At 37.4% G+C, this 19,169-nt stretch overlaps 1 pseudogene; it reads right to left on the reverse strand.

Moving 5' to 3' along the window:
• Positions 1-966: 966 nt before the first annotated feature.
• Positions 967-1,896, reverse strand: LOC126067806 (olfactory receptor 2T33-like; annotated as a pseudogene).
• Between the last annotated feature and the right edge of the window lie 17,273 nt (positions 1,897-19,169).

Here is a 19,169-nt window from a genome sequence, read left to right on the forward strand (position 1 = left end):
ACATTGCGAGTTTTCCATGAATCTTACTGGAGTTTACTCCATTAGACAAAACCCACAACTACCAACCTTGAGCTTCCTACGACTCTGCTGCACTACAGTGCCCTAAAACATTTCAGTAGTCCTATTTATTTTTAATTAAAGAGAATCTACAAGACTCTCAAGATTTATAGAAGGTCTTTTGTCTGTTTGGCTGTTTATTTAAGGTACTGTGTCTTAACTCGTCCTGAAGCCTTAATAAATGATTTTAGAATCACAACTTGTGTTGGACCTTTGGCCTGAGGCCCTTTCTTAATTAGAGACTTCTTTGCTGAAAGTTTTATTTTTGAATCCACTGTGTACTGACTCCTTTGTACACAATATATTTTTTTCTTCAGCTCATCTCTCTACTCTTACATTTTAACAAAGGTCATGAAAAGCCAATTAGCATTTTTATATTCTGTCTGGAAGTTTCTTTAACAAATCTTCCCACAGCAACATTTTGCAAATATTTCTTGATATTTTCTTACGTATTTTATGTTTGATGGTCACATTGGGTCCTTATTTCATTTGAATTTATTTTATCTACATTATGTGATTTAGGATATATGTTTTGTTTTCAAAAGGTATTATCCCCATCAAAATTAATGATTTCCATTATTTATCAAAAAATACAAATTATACACATATCATATGCTGTTTAGAAACTCAATCACTCATACTTATTGCCAGAGCCCTAATTTCAGAGCAAAAACACCACTGCAAGTTATGACAGGAGGACAAATATAATTTTTAATTAATTTACCATATATAAAAATAATCATATAGGAACAATGCAGCCAGATTGGCAAAGCAAGAGCAAAATAACTTGATACAACACAATAGAAGAATTTAAATGGGATGAACAAAATAATAAAACAATATTTTAGAAACGTAACCTGTATCAAGTTTGGTTGCTGCCATTTTGGCAAATTATGCTCAGGATTGATATCACATAAAATGTTTTTCCAGCCACCTCCTCAAGGCCCCCTTGACTTCTTTATTACACTGAATATAAGGGGGTTCAAGACAGGTGTGAAGATGGTATAAAAAGCTGAGACCACCTTATCATGGTCCTCTGAACCATTAGATTTGGGCCTCATGTAGATGAACATGATGGTGCCATAGAAGAGTCCCACAACCGCCAGGTGAGAGGAGCAGGTCTTAAAGGCTTTTTTTCCAGGCTCCAGCTGACCGCATGCGGAGCACTGCAGCCAGGATAAGGCTGTATGAGGCCAAAATTAGAGGCAAAGGGATCAAGAGCATCAGAATGCAGCAGACATACATGAAAAACTCAAAAATTGTGGTGTCAGCACAGGCAAGGCGTACCAGTGATAGTGCTTCACAAAAAAAGTGATTGATTTCCCGTGAGTGACAGTAAGGGAAGCTCAAAGTGGCACCAGCCTGCATCAGCCCATCGATCCCTCCCAGGAGCCAGGAACCTGATGTCATGAGTAAACAGAGCTTCTGACTCATGAGAATGGGGTAGCGCAGTGGGTGACATATGGCCACATAGCGGTCATAGGACATGGCCGTTAAGAGGAAGCATTCACTCCCTCCCAGAGTGAGAAGCAGGAAGATCTGGACTCCACAGCCAGTGGGAGAGATAGACCTAGTGTCCATCAGGTAGTTGGCTGCCATTTTGGGAACGACGGTGGAGACCAGCATCATGTCCATGAAAGAAAGCTGGCTAAGCAGGAAGTACATGGACATGTGCAGTTGAGGGTCCACATGAATGAGAATGATCATAAGGGTGTTGCCCATCAGTGAGGTGATGAAGATCATAAGCACCATGGCAAACAGGAATAGGTGGATCTGTGTGTGGTTAAAGAGCCCTAGAAGAATGAAGTTTATTCCTGTGGTGCCGTTTGCATTGACCATGGCTCTACTGGTGCCTGAAAGATGTAAGAATGATGCAGAAGTGAGATTTGTTTAAAAGGAAGCTTGTACATATCTTTATGAAAACTTGATCAAATGACTTGGGAAATCTCAGACTTGGAGGGCTAATTACCACTTTAATCTTTTACTTACAAACAAGATTTTTTGCCATAGCATACTACTATCCATCTCTGCTGTTACTATACATTATTTTTTATTCACACAAAATTAGATAACACATACATCTTTTTGCCTTTTGTCTTGCCTTTTTGCCTTCACTTTTCCCCATTTTACCTTGCCTTTTTCATTGCCTTTTTGCCTTTATGATTTGCCTTTTTGCCTGTGTACCGGTTTGACTACTCTTTTTGCCTTTTACCATATTGCCTTGCCTTTTTTTCCTTTTTGTCTTGCATTTTTCCCTTTTTATTACATTTTACCCTTTTGCCTTGTCTTTTGACTTTTTGCCACTTTACCTTTTTTCTGTTTCCCTTAGCTTTTTGCCTTTTTGTCCTTTTGCCTTGCCTTTTTCCCCTCCCTTTTTCCCTTTTTTACCTTCCACATACATATACAGTAGTACAAATTACTCCTCTGTTGTTTTTTAATAATTTGTCAGTATGCCACACGGAATTTACTCATGGTGTTAAGAAATATTACTTATGCAATCCGAGTTCTTTACCCTTTTGGTATTTCTATATTGAAGGAAATTCAGATTTATGCACTTTAGTAGGTATTGAGGTGATATGCCTATAGTTATTACTTTTGCATGTGTTTTAGATATTTGCTTAATGTATTCTCACATGATTTTCTTCAATATCAAGACAAATTAAAATTTCAAAAGTTTCAAAAAAAAATTACAACCAATAAAACTAAGTTTGATGGGGAAAAAACAAAAGCAAAAATTCTCTATTCCACACTTACATGCAGCCTGTGCTGTAAACACACTAGGCTTTCAGCCACCACAGATACTCCTGTACCCATCACCACATCATTTATATTATCATGACTTGCATTCCGGACCATGGTGCCTACATCTCGCTAAGTTTAGAACCCCCTCAATGTTTAAACTTTTATGTATTATGTTCTTAAACAATGCTGCTGGTTTTAATTTATATATCCATTCTAAGGGAGCCCTGGTGGCACAGTGGTTAAGCTTTCGGCAGCTAACCAAAAGGTTGGCAGTTCAAACTCACCACCCACTCCTTGGAAACTCAATGGGGCAGGTCTACTCTGTCCTATAGGGTCAGAATTGACTTGACAGCACAGGTGTTTTGGTTTTATCCTTTCAAAAAAAAGTTAATAATTTCAGAAATGAACATAATTTGTATTGCATGCAATTTTCATATAAATTTGGACATCAATAATCTTATACTTTTAAAAGTAGAAGACAAAAACTAATCCATTAATTATGACTTATCCAAATGATAGTCTCATATAATGAACCTGAGGTCCAACATCTCCCACAGGTAAAATATACAGGTACTCATTCACTTTCAGAATAGCTCCTCTTTTCACTAGAACCTATAACTTCCATTTCTTTTACGTCTAAGTATTTTTGGTGGTAGAAATGGATGCACATGTAAATGGATTCACCTATTATACTTAGGTAGGTGGTGTCTTTTGCTCACAAATTCAAATTGTCAAAGAGAGCTGTGAATTCAGGATTACCAACAGTATTATGTTTGGACTTCATTCATAATCTGTGGTGTAGTAAATCCTTTTTTAGTTTTTTTGTAACTTATTTGGAAAACATTGCAAATTTTGTGAATGGTCTATGATCTTCACACCTTTAATACATATTAAAATTTTTTGATTCTTAGTATATACCAACAATGACTTTCATATTATTAAAATATGTAGATGTTCCATTTTTCAAAATTGATATAAATATGCTATAATAGTGAGCATATCATTCTTTTATGCTTTGTTCCCTCAAATATATATATTTTGAGTGAAATATATATATATTCAGTTTAATATATTAACTACTGCCAATTTTTATTACATCATATATATGCAATTTATGTATATAAATATACATGTATATGCATATAATGTTTATTTAAGAATACTTAGCTTCTTTCCAATCTTTTGTTAATATAAGTAAATGTTTTACTAGAATATTTTGGATTTAAGATAATTGCATCTCCACCTTTACACTCCAGTCAACTGTCAATTTGTGTGATAATTCCTCCACATATTTTACTGTTAGATGCGATAATTAACAGCAATCATATAAGTGTGAAAATAAATTTAAATTGCATGTCACTTAAGTTTCATGGCAGAAACTCTTTTAATCTATTCATCGACCTCTTGGATTTCTACTGCAAACTGTGAATATCTCTTATTCATGGTTTCTAGTTTGGCTTTTTCTTAATAATTTAAAGAATTTCCCTTGTATTTTGTAATTTATATATATAATTGTATATATAATTTACATATCTTTATAACTTGTTATTTATATGCATTGTGAATATCTTCTCCAGTTGATTTTATATATTTGACATTTTTGTTATTTTGGACTGAAGTTTTGCATTTTATATTACGTATATTTGGGATACTTATATGATATTAATAATTTAATATTAATGTTCTGCATTTCATTAATAGGCTACCATTTTAAACAATTTCAATGTTATTTGGATCAAACAACTTGTTTTTGGTATATAAGTTGTTTGAATCTATGATCATTGTTGATTTAATATTATATTGTACTGTCTTTGCATGCATGAATATTAAACATATTAAACTCACAAAATGTATTGCTATAGTTCATCTTTTAATTTGTAGTCTCTGATTTTTTTTTTTAAACAAAATGGGGATAATCAGTGCCCTTAAAGGCCATTAAACATAGGTGTAAAGTAGTCTGTGTCTGTAGATTTTTTTTTTTTTAAATAATGTATTCACTTTCCTATTAGTTTCAGGTAAGTTGTGTTTTCCTATTACTTTTTAAATTCACATGACTTTCTATTTTTAAGGAAACATTTTCCTTTCCTAATCTATTTTCTTTGTTAGCGTTTCTTACTGCATTGGGTGGATGGACAGGTCTGTGTCTCTGGCTGCCACTGAACTGGAGGTCATGACATGCAAAGTTCATTCACTTAAGCCGGCCCTGGGTCAGGGCACACCGGGTATAGACATACGAGTTACGAGTTGCTTTAATAACACGAAGACTAGGAGTCAGAACTCTAAAGACCTGTCCATATTTTGTTCACAAATACGTGTGATATTTGGGGAAGGTCACTTACTTTGCTATGAGCCACTCTCCTTGTTTCTAGACTGGGAAAATTCGCAGACTTAGGTAGACAGCTGTACTGGAGCACTGGTTTCATTTGTTTCCATCGGGGCTCATTCTCTGCTTCGGCCATTTCATAACCACCTGCTAAGGCCCTGAGCTTAAGGGCAGCTTTCCAATGTTTCTCAGATGCCAAGATTCAATGAATACGATTTTGAAAGTCTTCTGTAGATTTAAATTTAAGATGCAATTATTTTAAACTAACTGTATTTGAAAATGTTATCATATCAGGCATTCTATTTGCTGGACAAACAGTTCATATAATGTGAAATAAATGTATATTTCACATTTAGTCGGCATGAATTATGAAGTTCAGAAAAGTTACATGACTGATCTAATAATAAACATTTAAACTGGTAGCTACATTCATCTGAAGGTTGTCTAAACGTAAAAGTACATATTTAATGGCCAGGTTTCTAGAGTTTGAATACCTATGCCACTGTTTAGTAGTTGGATAAATCTGAGCAATATGCTTAAACCTCAGTTTCATTATGTGCAAAATTTTACTATAGGATTATTTGATAACTACAAAATAAAATGTATATAAGTACACTGGAGAATGCATGCACAAGAAGATAGCTCTATAAAGTTATTGATTATTATCATTATTATATTGTTATTGGTCATCCATAGATGTTTCCTACCAAAATATTTTGAAAGTTTAAAATTAGTATTTTCCCATAACTCACATGTAATGTAATGTTACTTATTTCACATCAAAGAACAAAAATATCATTACGTATCAGTCTTCATTTTTCAGCATAAGTGACATGTTTTCTGTGTTCCTTTAGATTTTTCTGTCTGTCCTCTGTCTGTCTACCTTCTATGAATTTATTTTAAACATAGAGGAAACACTCATGACCATGGTAAATTTAATTATTCCAAGGCTATTAGGTTATTTGATTATTAATTTTGCAATGTGTTCTCATGCCTTTAATATTCAATGTGTTTAAGAATTGTAACAGATATCAAGAAACTTGTCACAAATTCAATAATGTCTCAAAATTCAATCAAAATTTTTTAAAATAGCAGGTAAAAAGAAAAAATATTATCTGTATTTCACATCAAAAAGGCAGTTGTTCCCAAGTGAGTTCAATTCTGTGTAATTCCACACTACCAAAGTAGAAGAGGGATATGCAGGTCAGATAAATTTCTAGTTGTCTATAATATTTCTGTACAATTTAAAACAGGATAAAAATGTGTTCCCATTTATTTTCTAGTTGTATAAAGTGGGTAATTGCAGAGAGCTCAGAGTACTTTTAGGTCCATTGTCACATTTTTCTCTCTACCTCAATGTGGTGTTCCCAGAATTCGCAAAGCTTCCCCTTTCTCAAAGGTACACTCTATGTTACATACCCATCTTTCCAATATTCTGGCCTGGCACTAGTATGTTCATTTCTTCAGTTCAGTCCAAAACAATTCCAAGCCAAAATGACTCTTATTTCACATCTGCATGTTATAGATGGAGTAACTCAGACATAACAAGGATTTTTATAACTGTAGCAAACAATGTCCCAAGTACTATGTTAACCCTGGATGTGCATTGCCTCATGCAATGTCACAACAATTAAATGAGGTAAACTGTCACTGTTTCAGATTTGCAGATGAAGGACTGGAGGGTTAGATTAATTAATTTTTCCCTGGTCTCAAAAGTAGGAAGCATGGGTCCAAAATCCTGGTCATGAAAGTAAACTCCCCACAGTTATTTTGGGCTTGCCAGCCAGTTTTTTGTTCCAATTATTATCTTAATAATGACAAAACTTTTTGAATAAAACAAACAACATAAATAAAGAAAAAAAAACTTTTTGAATAAAACAAAGAGCATAAATGAAGAATGGACCCTCAAACACATCGCTGTTGTTAGGTGCCATTAAGTCACCTAACACACGGCTACCCCGGGCAAAATGCTGCCCAGTCCTGCGCCATTCCCATAATCGGGTGTTGATCGGACTATTGCCATCCATTGCGTTCACTTTGTCTGACTTTTCAGAAGTAGATCGCTAGCCTTTTCTTCCTAGTGCATCTCAGTCTGGAAAATCTGCTGGAGCTCACTGGAGCAACTGTGAGTTCTGTGAAGTTAGGCACCTCTCTTATAAACTGTGTGTCTCAGGTTAGTGTATTTAAAATGCGTAACTGTCTTACTTTTTAAAAATGAAAAAAGACAGTGCATGTAGAATGTTTAATTAAATTATTTATATTTAGTATGTTATCAAACATAAATTTTATCTCTACACAAACTTTCTCCCAAAGAGAAATTCATGAATAGAGAATTTAATAGAATCAGATATATGCATCCATTTACCTTACAGTCAGAGTGTTAACTAAGACTCAACTTTCCTAAAAGCTTAGTACAGATCGTCCCCGACTTAAGACATGTTTGAGTTACAATGAACTGCCCTATGACTATCCTTTTTTTTATCTTTGTACATCTTATTATTAGTAATATGTACTACATATAACGTTGTAGCACGTAATTTGTTGATGTTATCATTCTCTTACCAATCCCAAAGACAAATAAAGATTGGATTTATAAAGATATTGTTAATAGGAGACAAAAATAATGAATTTAAAAAAAAAATTAGATCTTGTACTTATATCAGAGCTGACTTATGACAGAGTCTTCAGAATGGAACCCTGTCTTACACTGGGAAATACCTGTAATATTATTTTCATAATTACAATTTGATAGAAATATATTAGTGCAATATAAGTATGAAAGGATGTTCTTTCTCACTGGAAATTAATACATAGTTTAAACCAAATTTTTATCATTTCTATGCATTCAAACGTTATACACTCAATGTTTCTTTATGATATGCATTACCGGTAGGAATGCAATGAAGATTAATCTCAGGGTAAAAGTGAAAATCCTTTATTAGCCAATTTGGCAATATGGAGTGAGAGCCAGAGAGCTAGTCTTGTCCCTTGAAGCATTGCCATACCTTGTGGATATCATTCTAAAATATGACTAAAAGAGAAGGGATGGGAGGAGACCCTGTAAACACAAAGGGCTTATTTTGCAAGGTTTTCCACAATGTGCATCCTGAACTATTATACAACTAATAAATTTCCCATGGAACACAATATAACAGCTGGAACAATCTTAGATATCATGCTAATCGTATAAACAATATTTTTCAAATTGTAAAAAATGTGTATGGAAGAATATAAAAGGAATAGTTATGATGTTATCAAGTGCAATGCAGGTGCTTTAATTTCTGTGCTTTCCAAATAGTATGATTGTGATATAGTTTTTAAAATTACAGAAATTAAGTGGGCAACAATGAAAGCATTAGCACACACCATCCCCTGTTGTAAGCACTCAGTCTAGGAGTTGTAGCACTAACCTGCATCAGAGGAGCCACCGTGCAGGAGGTGTGGAATACTCTAAGCCTCTGGTTCCCAGATCACCGTTCGGATCCCCACCACTGCCTCTGTTGCCGGTATAAAATACAAGGCACCTGGCTAAAGCCTTAGGGATTCCTGAGCTTCAGTCTGCAGACATGCTCTTAGGAAAGCATTCGGAAGAATACAGATGACCAAACACTCTCCTCATTTATCACCTCCATACAGGATTATTTTAAAATCTCAGGATATTTGATCTCTGAAGAAAATGGCCTGTTTTATCAACATGCTAAAGTCAGGATGGGATTATTTTGAATATGATGCTTGCCTTATAATATTATTAGTACTAAATGAGTTACGATGCATAAAGCACTTAACTCATGCCTGGAAAATACACCTAGTCCACAATCCTGTTAATCTAAACTTTCACAATAACTAATGTGTCAAGAAAGAGCTGGTAATGATGTGGTGAATAGAGTGTACTTGTAGACATGTCTTACCCAACAAAAGGCCATGACTGAATTGAACTTTTCCAGTCTTGAAACTTTCTAGCTATATATTTTGGGCCTGTTATATAACCTCTCTGAGCCTGAGTTTAATCATCTGTAAAAGGGGCATCATAATGCCTCTTCCATAGGATTATTTTTAGGGGTTACTGTATAGAATAAGGAGCCCTGGTAGTGCAGTCATTAAGAGCTCAGCTGCTGACCAAAACGCCAACAGTTCAAATTCACTAGAAGCTCCTTGGAAACTCCATGGGGCAGTTCTCCTCTGTCCTACTGGGTAGCTATGAGTTGAAACAGACTTGATGACAATGGGTTTGGTTTTGGTTTTGGGTATGGAATAAATATAAAGCACCAGATCTATCAAATAAGTGTAATTTCATTATCTCCTTTCTTCTCTGCTTTAGCAGGATATGTTGACTTATGGACTGATGTATAGTAATGAGAGAACTTTTTTTTTTTAATGTCTTTATCTTGCAACAGTAAAACTCAGTTACCATTGAGTTACCTCTGACTCATGGCAACCCTGTGTGTGTCAGAGTGGAACTGTGCTCTATAGAGTTTTTAATGGGTGATTTTTCAGAAGTAGATCACCAGGCCTTTCTTCCAAGGTGCCTTTGGGTGGACTTGAACCTCCATCTTCTCAGTTAGCATCTGAACATGTTAACTGTACCAGCCAGGGACTCCACTCCAGGAGATTATACAGTATAACTGTTAACACCACTCAGGAGCTCCAATATGGGAGGTTATATGATGCTGTGCTATATGATCAAACTATAATAAGCATTAACTGATTGATTTGTTACAGCTCTGCTTATGAACTGGTTAAGGGTTAAGAAAATGGGCTGAATTATTGCAGTGCAATGAATCACTTTTATATGGCTTTTCTAGCCCTGGTCTTGTAATTTCACAAAATGATTGTCTGGGCCAAAATTTTGCAAGGTATTAGTATATTTACTACAAAACTAGTGGATTGAAAATTCACTTAATGGGATTGTGCCCTTTGTGGTCCAACTAGGAGATTGGTCGCTGTTTCTATTCTGTTAGGCTTACATAAGGGCCAAATCCACAGAGGTTCTGGGGCCCCTCACTACTATCAAAAAGAGTGTCGAGTGGAGTGCATCCTTTGGTCCCAGGGTCCCTGCACTGAGAACTCCCTATATCAAGAAGAGAGAGTTGTAACAGTGAAGACAGGGATGGTGGGCTTGCTGGTCCATAGAGAGAGAACTGAGTGTCTTTGTGCAGGGGTGTGCCTCCTACTAAAGTACTGCAACACTTGTACATGCAGGACAGAGACCTGAGTGTGCCTGGTGTAATTTGCTTCCTTCCCCCTTTGGGCATCGTGGTGGGAACAATACATTCCCTCATGCAGGGTAGGCCTTGGTATCATGGCAGCAAGACAGAGAACCGCCCTGGCCTGGGTAGCATGGTAGGAGGCAGCAACGTAGGTCAAGAAGGGCCCAGTGGCAGAGGCTCAGGAGATCCTGTGCAGGGGTCTTTCCATTAGTGAAGCAAGGCCCAGCGAGGCCCAGGGGCAGAGCAGAAGCCTCGGAAGCCATGCAGGTGTCCCGGGTAGCATAGTGGTAGCCAGAGGCAGTGGTGACATGAAGACAACATTTGACCAGAAACACAATGTGCCAGTACAGTGATATTACAAAGAATGTGAGTAGTTTGGAGAAGAATAAGCAGATCTGCTTTGAGAATTTGTTTTGCTGTTTGCTTTCCAGAAATAATAATAATGGCTTTCACTTTGCCAATATTGTGTAAATGTCTTGACTACAGATGGCCATAGCACTTATGGAATGGTTGATGCCAGTGGTTGTACATGCCTCATTCCTAGTTGTCTGGTAGTTTAAGGCACATCCTGTTTGCATATGCAATGTGGTTAGATAGACAAACCACACAATTATATAATTATACTAGGATTGTCAAACCAATCTATGAAGGGATATTTGAATTTTATTTTCAAACAGGCATAATACCTATGGATATAGTCAATAATATGAGAAAAGAGAAGATGTAAGTAGAAATATATGTCAAATTCTGTTAACCCTGAATAAATTAATTAAAAGAGAAAATAATAACATTAATATCAACAACAAAAATCAGGACAGTTAATATTTATTGAGTTATTAATTTCTGACAAAACAATAATAGTAGGGGACTTCAACATACCGCTTTTGGTGAAGGACAGGACATCCAGAAAGAAGCTCAATAAAGACACGGAAGACCTAAATGCCACAATCAACCAACTTGACCTCATAGACATATAGAGAACACTCCACCTGACAGCAGCCAAGTATACTTTCTTTTCTAGTGCACATGGAACATTCTCTAGAATAGACCACATATTAGGTCATAAAGCAAGCCTTAGCAGAATCCAAAACATTCAAATATTACAAAGCATCTTCTCTGACCATAAGGGCATAAAGGTGGAAATCAATAACAGGAAAAGCAGGGAAAAGAAATCAGACACTTGGAAACTGAACAAAACAAAAGACTGGATTATAGAAGGCATTAAGGATGGAATAAAGAAATTCCAATGAGAATGAAAACACTTCCTGTAAAAACGCTGAGACACAGTGAAAGCAATGCTCAGAGGTCAATTTATATCAATAAATGCACACATACAAAAAGAAGAAAGGGCCAAAATCAAAGAATTATCCCCACAACTTGAACAAATAGAAAGAGAGCAACAAAAGAAACTCACAGGCACCAGAAAAAAAAACAAATACTAAAAATTAGAGCTGAACTAAAAGAAATAGAAAACAAAAAAACAATCAAAAGAATTAACAAGACCAAAAGCTGGGGTTTTTTTGAAAAAATTAACAAAATTGATAAACCACTAGCCAAACTGACAAAAGAAAAACAGGAGAGGAACCAAATAACCGGAATAAGAAATGAGATGGGAGATATTACAACAGACCCAACAGAAATTAAAAGAATCATATCAGATTTCTGGGAAAAATTGTACTCTAACAAATTTGAAAACCTGGAAGAAATGGGTGAATTCCTAGAAACACAGTGCCTACCTAAAGTAACACAAAAAGAGGTAGAACAACTAAATAGAACCATAACAAAAGAAGAGTTGGAAAAGGCAATCAACTCCCCCCCCCGCCCCGCCCCAAAAAAGCCCTGGCCCGGACAGCTTCACTGCAGAGTTCTACCAAACTTTCAGAGAAGAGTTAACACCACTACTACTAAAGGTACTTCAAAGCATAGAAAAGGACAGAATACTACCAAACTCATTCTATGAAGCTACCATATCCCTCATACCAAAACCAGGTAAAGACACCACAAGAAAAGAAAATTACAGACCTATATCCCTCATGAACTTAGATGCAAAAATCCTCAACAAAATTCTCGCCAATAGAATTCAACAACATATCAAAAAAAAAAAATTCACCATGACCAAGTGGGATTCATACCAGGTGTGCAGGGATAGTTCAACATTAGAAAAACAATTAATGTAATCCATGACATAAATAAAACAAAAGACAAGAATCCAATGATTTTATCAATTGATGCAGAAAAGGCATTTGACAAAGTCCAACACTTATTCATGATAAAAACTCGAGCAAAACAGGAATAGAAGGAAAATTTCTCAACATAATAAAGGGCATTTATATAAAGCCAACAGCAAACATCACCCTAAATGGAGAGAGTCTGAAAGCATTCCCACTGAGACTGGGAACCAGACAAGGCTGCCCTTTATCACTGCTCTTACTCAACATTGTGTTGGGGGTCCTAGCCAGAGAAATTAGGCTAGATAAAGGAATAAAGGGCATCCAGATTGGCAAGGAAGAAGTAAAAGTATCTCCATTTGCAGGTGACATGATCTTATACACAGAAAACCCTAAGGAATCCTTCAGAAAACTACTGAAGCTAACAGAAAAGTTCAGCAGAGTATCAGGATACAAGATAAGCATACAAAAATCAGTTGGATTCCTCTACACCAAAAAAAGAACATTGAAGAGGAAATCACCAAATCAATGCCATTTACAGTAGCCCCCAAGAAGATAAAATAATTAGGAATAAATCTTACCAAAGATGTAAAAGACTTATACAAAGAAAACTGCAAAACACTTCTGCAAGAAACCAAAAGAGACTTACATAAGTGGAAAAACATACCTTGCTCATGAATAGGAAGACTTAACATTATAAAAATGTCTATTCTACCAAAAGGGGTCTATACATTTAATGCAATTCCGATCCAAATCCCAACCGCATTCTTTGATGAGATGGAGAAACAAATGACCAACTTCATATGGAAGGGAAAGAAGCCCCGGATAAATAAGGTATTACTGAAAAAGAAGAACAAAGTGGGAGGCCTTACTTTCCCTGATTTTAGAACCTATTATACCACCACAGTAGTCAAAACAGCCTGGTACTGGTACAACAACAGATTCATAGACCAGTGGAACAGAATTGAGAATCCAGATATAAATCTATCCACATATGAGCAGTTAAGTTTTGACAAAGGCCCCAAAACAGTTAAATGGGGAGAAGACAGTTTTTTTAACAAATGGTGCTGGCATAACTGGATATCCATCTGTAAAAAGCGAAACAAGACCCATACCTCACTCCATGCAAAAAAATGAGCTCAAAATGTATCAAACACTTAAATATAAAATCTAAAAAGGTAAAGATCATGGAAGAAAAAATAGGGACACTGTTCGGAGCCCTAATACATGGCATAAATAGTACACAAAACATTATTAAAAATGCAAAACAAAAACTAGATAACTGGGAGCACCTAAAAATCAAACACCTATGCTCATCCAAAGACTTCACCAAAAGAGTAAAAAGACTACCTACAGACTGGGAAAAAGTTTTCAACTGTGACACTTCCGATCAGCGCCTGATCTCTAAAATCTACATGATACTGCAAAAACTCAACTGCAAAAAGACAAATAACCCAATTTAAAAATGGGCAAAAGATATAAATAGACACTTCACTAAAGAAGACATTCAGGTAGCTAACAGATACATGAGGAAATGTTCACGATTATCAGCCATTAAAGAAATGCAGATCAAAACTACAATGAGACTTCATCTCATTCCAACAAGGCTGGCGTTAATCCAAAAAACACAAAATAGTAAATGTTGGAGAGGCTGTGGAGAGATTGGAACACTTATACACTGCTGGTGGGAATGTAAAATGGTACAAGCACTTTGGAAATCAATTTGGGTCTTCCTTAAAAATCTAGAAATAGAACTACCATAGGATCCAGCAATCCAACTCCTTGGAATATATCCCAGAGAAATAAGAACCTTTACAGAAACAGATATATGCACACCCATGTTTATGCAGCACTGTTTACAATAGCAAAAAGATGGAAGCAACCAAGGTGTCGTCAACGGATGAATGAATAAATAAATTATGGTATATTCACACAATAGAATACTATGCATCGATAAAGAACAGCGAGGAATCTGTGAAACATTTCATAACATGGAGGAACCTGGAAGGCACTATGCTGAGTGAAATTAGTCAGTTGCAAAAGGACAAATATTGTATAAGACCGCTATTACAAGAACTTGAGAAATAGTTTAAACTGAGAAGAAAACATTCTTTTGTCGTTATGAGAGGGGGAGGGAGGGAGGGCGGGAAAGGGGTTTAGATAGTAGATAAGAACTATTTTAGGTGAAGGGAAAGACAGCACACAATACCGGGGAGGTCAGCACGATTGGACTAAACCAAAGGCTGTTTCCTGAATAAACTGAATGCTTCAAAGGCCAGCGTAGGAGTGGCAGGGGTTTGCAGACCATGGTTTCAGGGGACATCTAAGTCAATTGGCATAATAAAATCTATTAAGAAATCATTCTGCATCCCACTTTGAAGAGTGGCGTCTGGGGTCTTGAACGCTAGCAAGCAGCCATCTAAGATGCATCAATTGGTCTCAACCCACCTGGATCTAAGGAGAATGAAGAACACCAAGGACACAAGGTGATTATGAACCCAAGAGACAGAAAGGGCCACATGAACCAGTGACTACATCATCCGGAGACCAGAAGAACTAGATGTTGCTCGGCTACAACCAATGACTGCCCTGACAGGGAACACAACAGAGAACCCCTGAGGGAGCAGGAGAGCAGTGGGATGCAGACCCCAAATTCTCATAGAAAGACCAGACTTAATGGTCTGACTGAGATTAAAAGGACCCTGGTGGCCATGGCTCCCAGACCTTCTGTTGACCCAGGACAGGAATCTTTCCTGAAACCAACTCTTCAGACATGGATTGGACTGGAGAATAGATTGGAGAGGGACGCTAGTGAGGAGTGAGCTTCTTGGACACCTGAGACTATGTTGGCATCTCCTGCCTGGATGGGAGATGAGAGGGTGGAGGGGGTTAGAAGCTGGCAAAATGGACACGAAAAGACAGAGTGGAGGGAGAAAGCGGGCTGTCTCATTAGGGGGATAGCAATTGGGAGTATGTAGCAAGGTGTATATAAGTTTTTGTGTGAGAGACTCATTTGATTTGTAAACTTTCACTTAAAGCACAATAAAAATTATAAAAAAAAAATTTATTGAGAAATTACTGAGTGAGCTATATCGTTCCTAATAGTCTATCTGCATGATTTCATCAAAGCAGATTCATGAAGATAATATTATTTTTAGCTCCCACTGACTTTTGATGAAAATGGATCTTAGTAAAGTTAAGTTACTGCCCAAGGTAAAAACCTTAAAAAGATTAGACTAGGAAATGATCCAGGTGGGTTCATTGTAATCCCAAGGGCCTTAAAAGTGGAAGAGGGAAGAGGAAGAGAGAATCAGAAAGATAGCAGTGTGAGAAGGACTCAGCTCAAAATTGTTGGTTTTGAAAAAAGAGGAAGTGGATTGTCATGGATTGAATTGTGTTCCCCAAAAATGTCTGTCAGCTTAGCTGGGCCATGAGTCCCAGTGTTGTGTGATTGTCCATCATTTTATGTGATTCCCTGTGATGTAAATCCTATCACTATGATGAAATGAGATGGATTAGTGGCAGTTATACTGATGAGATATACAAGTTTGGATAGTGTCTTAAGCCAATCTCTTTGAGATATGAAAGAGAGAGGTGAGCAGAGAGATAGGGGAGCCTTATACCACCAAGAAAGCAGTGCTGGGAGCAAAGGGTGTCCTTTGGACCTGAGGTTCCTGTGCTGAGATGCTCCCAGACCAAGGGAAGACCAACGAATCACAAGGGCCTTCCTTCAGAACTAATAGAGAGAGAAAACCTTCCCCTGGAGCCGGCATCCTTAATTTGGACTTCTAGCCTACTGGACTGTGAGAGAATAAGCTTCTCTTTGTTGAAGCCATCCACTTGTGGTATTTCTGTTATAGCAGACTAGATGACCAAGACGTGGATCATGAGTGAAGGAATGTGGTTAGCCTCTAAAAGGTGGAAAGGCATGGAAACAGCTCTTTTACAGAGCCTCCAGAGGAAACAGAACCTTATGAACACCTAGATTTTAGCCCAGTGAGAACAATCTCAGAATTCTTACTTTCAGAACTCTAAGATAATAAAATTTGTTTTGTTTAAGCCATTAAATGAGTGGTAATTTGATACAGCAGAAATAGGAAACTAAGAGGTGTGGCCAAGATGGTGGGATAGTCAGACTCTTCCTGTTGTCCCTCTTACAACAAAGACCTGAAAAAACAAGTGAATTGATTATATATGACAATCTAGAAGCCCTGATCATAAAAGACAAAGCTGAAGAGTTGGATTGAGTGGCAGGAAGAAGGAGGGATAATTCAAAAACAGCAAAGAAGTGCCAGTTGTAAGGTTGCCAGTGCCCTGCTGACTAGGTCATCCTATGCCTGCAGGCTGAGGTTAGGGTTTGGGTTAGGTTCAGGTTTAGGGTTAAGGTTAGGGTTAGGGTTTGGATGAAGTTTAGGATAGGGTGAGGGTTATTTTTATGGTTAGGGCTAGAGTTTGGGTTTGTGTTCAGGTTAGTGTTGAGGTAAGTTTTAAGGTTCGATTAGGGTTAGGGGTTATGTTTAGGGTTAGCGTTAGGTTTAGGTTTAGGGTTAGTGTGAAGTTTATGTTAAGGGTGAGGGCTAGAAATAGGGTCAGGAGTAAAGATAGTGTTAGACATTAGTTTTAGGGTGTTAGGGTTAGATTTACGGTTAGGGTAGGGTTGAATTTAGGGTTCATATTAGGGTTAGATTAGGGTTCCTGTTCGTATTAGGGTTAGAGTTAGGGATAAGGTTGGGGACAGCGTTAGGTTTAGGGTTGTGGATACGGTTAAGGGTTAGGTTGAGGGTTTAGGGTTAGGTTTACACTTAAGGTGAGGGTTATGGTAATTGTTATGGTTAGGGTTAGAGTTACAGTTAGGCTTAGGGTTAGGTGAAGTTTCAGTTAATAGTCAGGGTTAGGGTTAAGGTTAGAGTAGGGTTAAGGTTAGTGTTAGGGATAGGTATAGGTTTAGGGTTAGGGTTTGGGTAAGGTTAGGGTTAAGGCTAGGTTTACGGTAAAGGGTAGGGCTAGCTTAGGGTTAGGGTTAGCTTTAGAGTTAGAGTTAGTGCTAGGGATTAGGGTTAGGGTTAGGGTCATGTTTAGAGTTATTGTTAGGTTTAGGGTTAGGGTTAAGGTAGAGTTAAGTTTAGGGTTATGTTTAGGGTTAGAGTAAGTGTTAGGTTTAGGTAAGGGTTAGGGCTAGAATGAGGGATAGGTTTAGGGGTGGAGAAAGGGTTAGGGGTTCGTATGAGAGTTAGTGTTAGGTTTACAGTTAAACTGATGTTTTAGTGTGTTACAGTTAGGGTTAGGGTTAGGGTTAGAGTTAGGGTTAGGGTTAGGTTTGGGTTTAGGGCTAGAGTCAGGGGATAGTTTAGGGTTACGTTTAGTTTTAGGGTTAGGGTTAGGCTTAGGTTTAGGGTGAAGTTTAGGGTAAGGATGAGGGTTAGGGTAAGGGTTAGGGTTTGGTGTTTGGGTTAAGGTTAAGTTTAGGTTTAGGTTTCACGTTAGGGTTAGGTGTTTGGGTTAATGTTAGCGTAAGATATAGGGTTAGGTTTAGGGTTTCGTTTAGGATTAAGGTTAGGGTGAAGTTTAATTTAAGGGTGAGAGTTAAGCTTAGGGTTAGGGTTAGTGTTAGGGGTTAGGGTTAGGGTTAAGGTTAGGATTAGGTTTAAGGTTAAGGTTAGGTTTAGGGTTAGGTTTAGGATAAGTGTTAGGATTAAGTCATGTTAGTTGTAGGGCTAGGATAAGGTTAGAGATAGGATTAGGTTAAGGGTTGGGTTTAGGTTTAGATGTTAGGGTGTGGGTTAGTGGTAGGTTTCCATTTAAGCTGAGTGTGTAGGGTAATTTTTATGGTTAGGATTAGGATTAGAGTTAGGGTCAGTGTTAGGGTTAAGTTTAGGGTTAGGTTTATGGTTAGGATTCGGTTAGGTTCAGGGTTGGGGAAGATTTAGTGTTATGTTTAGTTTTAGGATAGAGTTAGGGTTAAGTTTATGTTAAGCGTGAGGGTTAGGGTAAGGGTTCGGAGTTAGGGTTCAGGTTAGGGTCAGGGGTAGATTTAGGGTTAGGTTCAGGGTTTGTTTTAGTTTTGGTTAAGGTTAGGGCTTGAATAAAGTTAGGGTTGGTTTAGGGTTATGGTTAGGGTGAAATTTTGGTTAACGGTGAGGGTTCGGTTTAGGGTTAGGGTTAGGGTTAGAGTTAGGGTTAATGGTTAGGGTTAGGTTTAGGGTTAAGATTAGGTTCAGGCTAAGGATTAGGGTTAGAGTTAGGGTTAGGGGTAAGTGTTTTGGTTAGGTTTAGGGGAGGGTTATATTTAGGTTTAAGTGTCGGGTTAGGGTAAGAATTAGAGTTACGTTTACAGTTAAGGTGAGGGTTTTGGGTAGGTGTTATGGTTAGGGTTAGGTGTAGTTTTATGGTAAGGTTAAGGTTAAGGTTAGGGTAGGGTTAGCATTAGGATTAGGTTTAGGGTCAGAGTTATTGTAAGGGTTAGGTTTAAGGTGACTGGTGGGCCAAGGTTCAAGTTAGGGTTATCTTTGGGCTAGGGGTGGGTGAAGTTTAAGGTAGGGTGAGGCTTAGGGGGAGGGTTATGGCTAAGGTTCGGATTAGTTTTCAGGTTAGTGTTAAGGTTATGTTTAGGGATAGGGTTAAGTTTACAGGTTACGTTTAGTTCTGGGTAAGCGTTAGATTTTTGGTTAGGGT

This window comes from Elephas maximus, chromosome 25 (assembly GCF_024166365.1).
Source record: "Elephas maximus indicus isolate mEleMax1 chromosome 25, mEleMax1 primary haplotype, whole genome shotgun sequence".
Taxonomy (NCBI): domain Eukaryota; kingdom Metazoa; phylum Chordata; class Mammalia; order Proboscidea; family Elephantidae; genus Elephas; species Elephas maximus.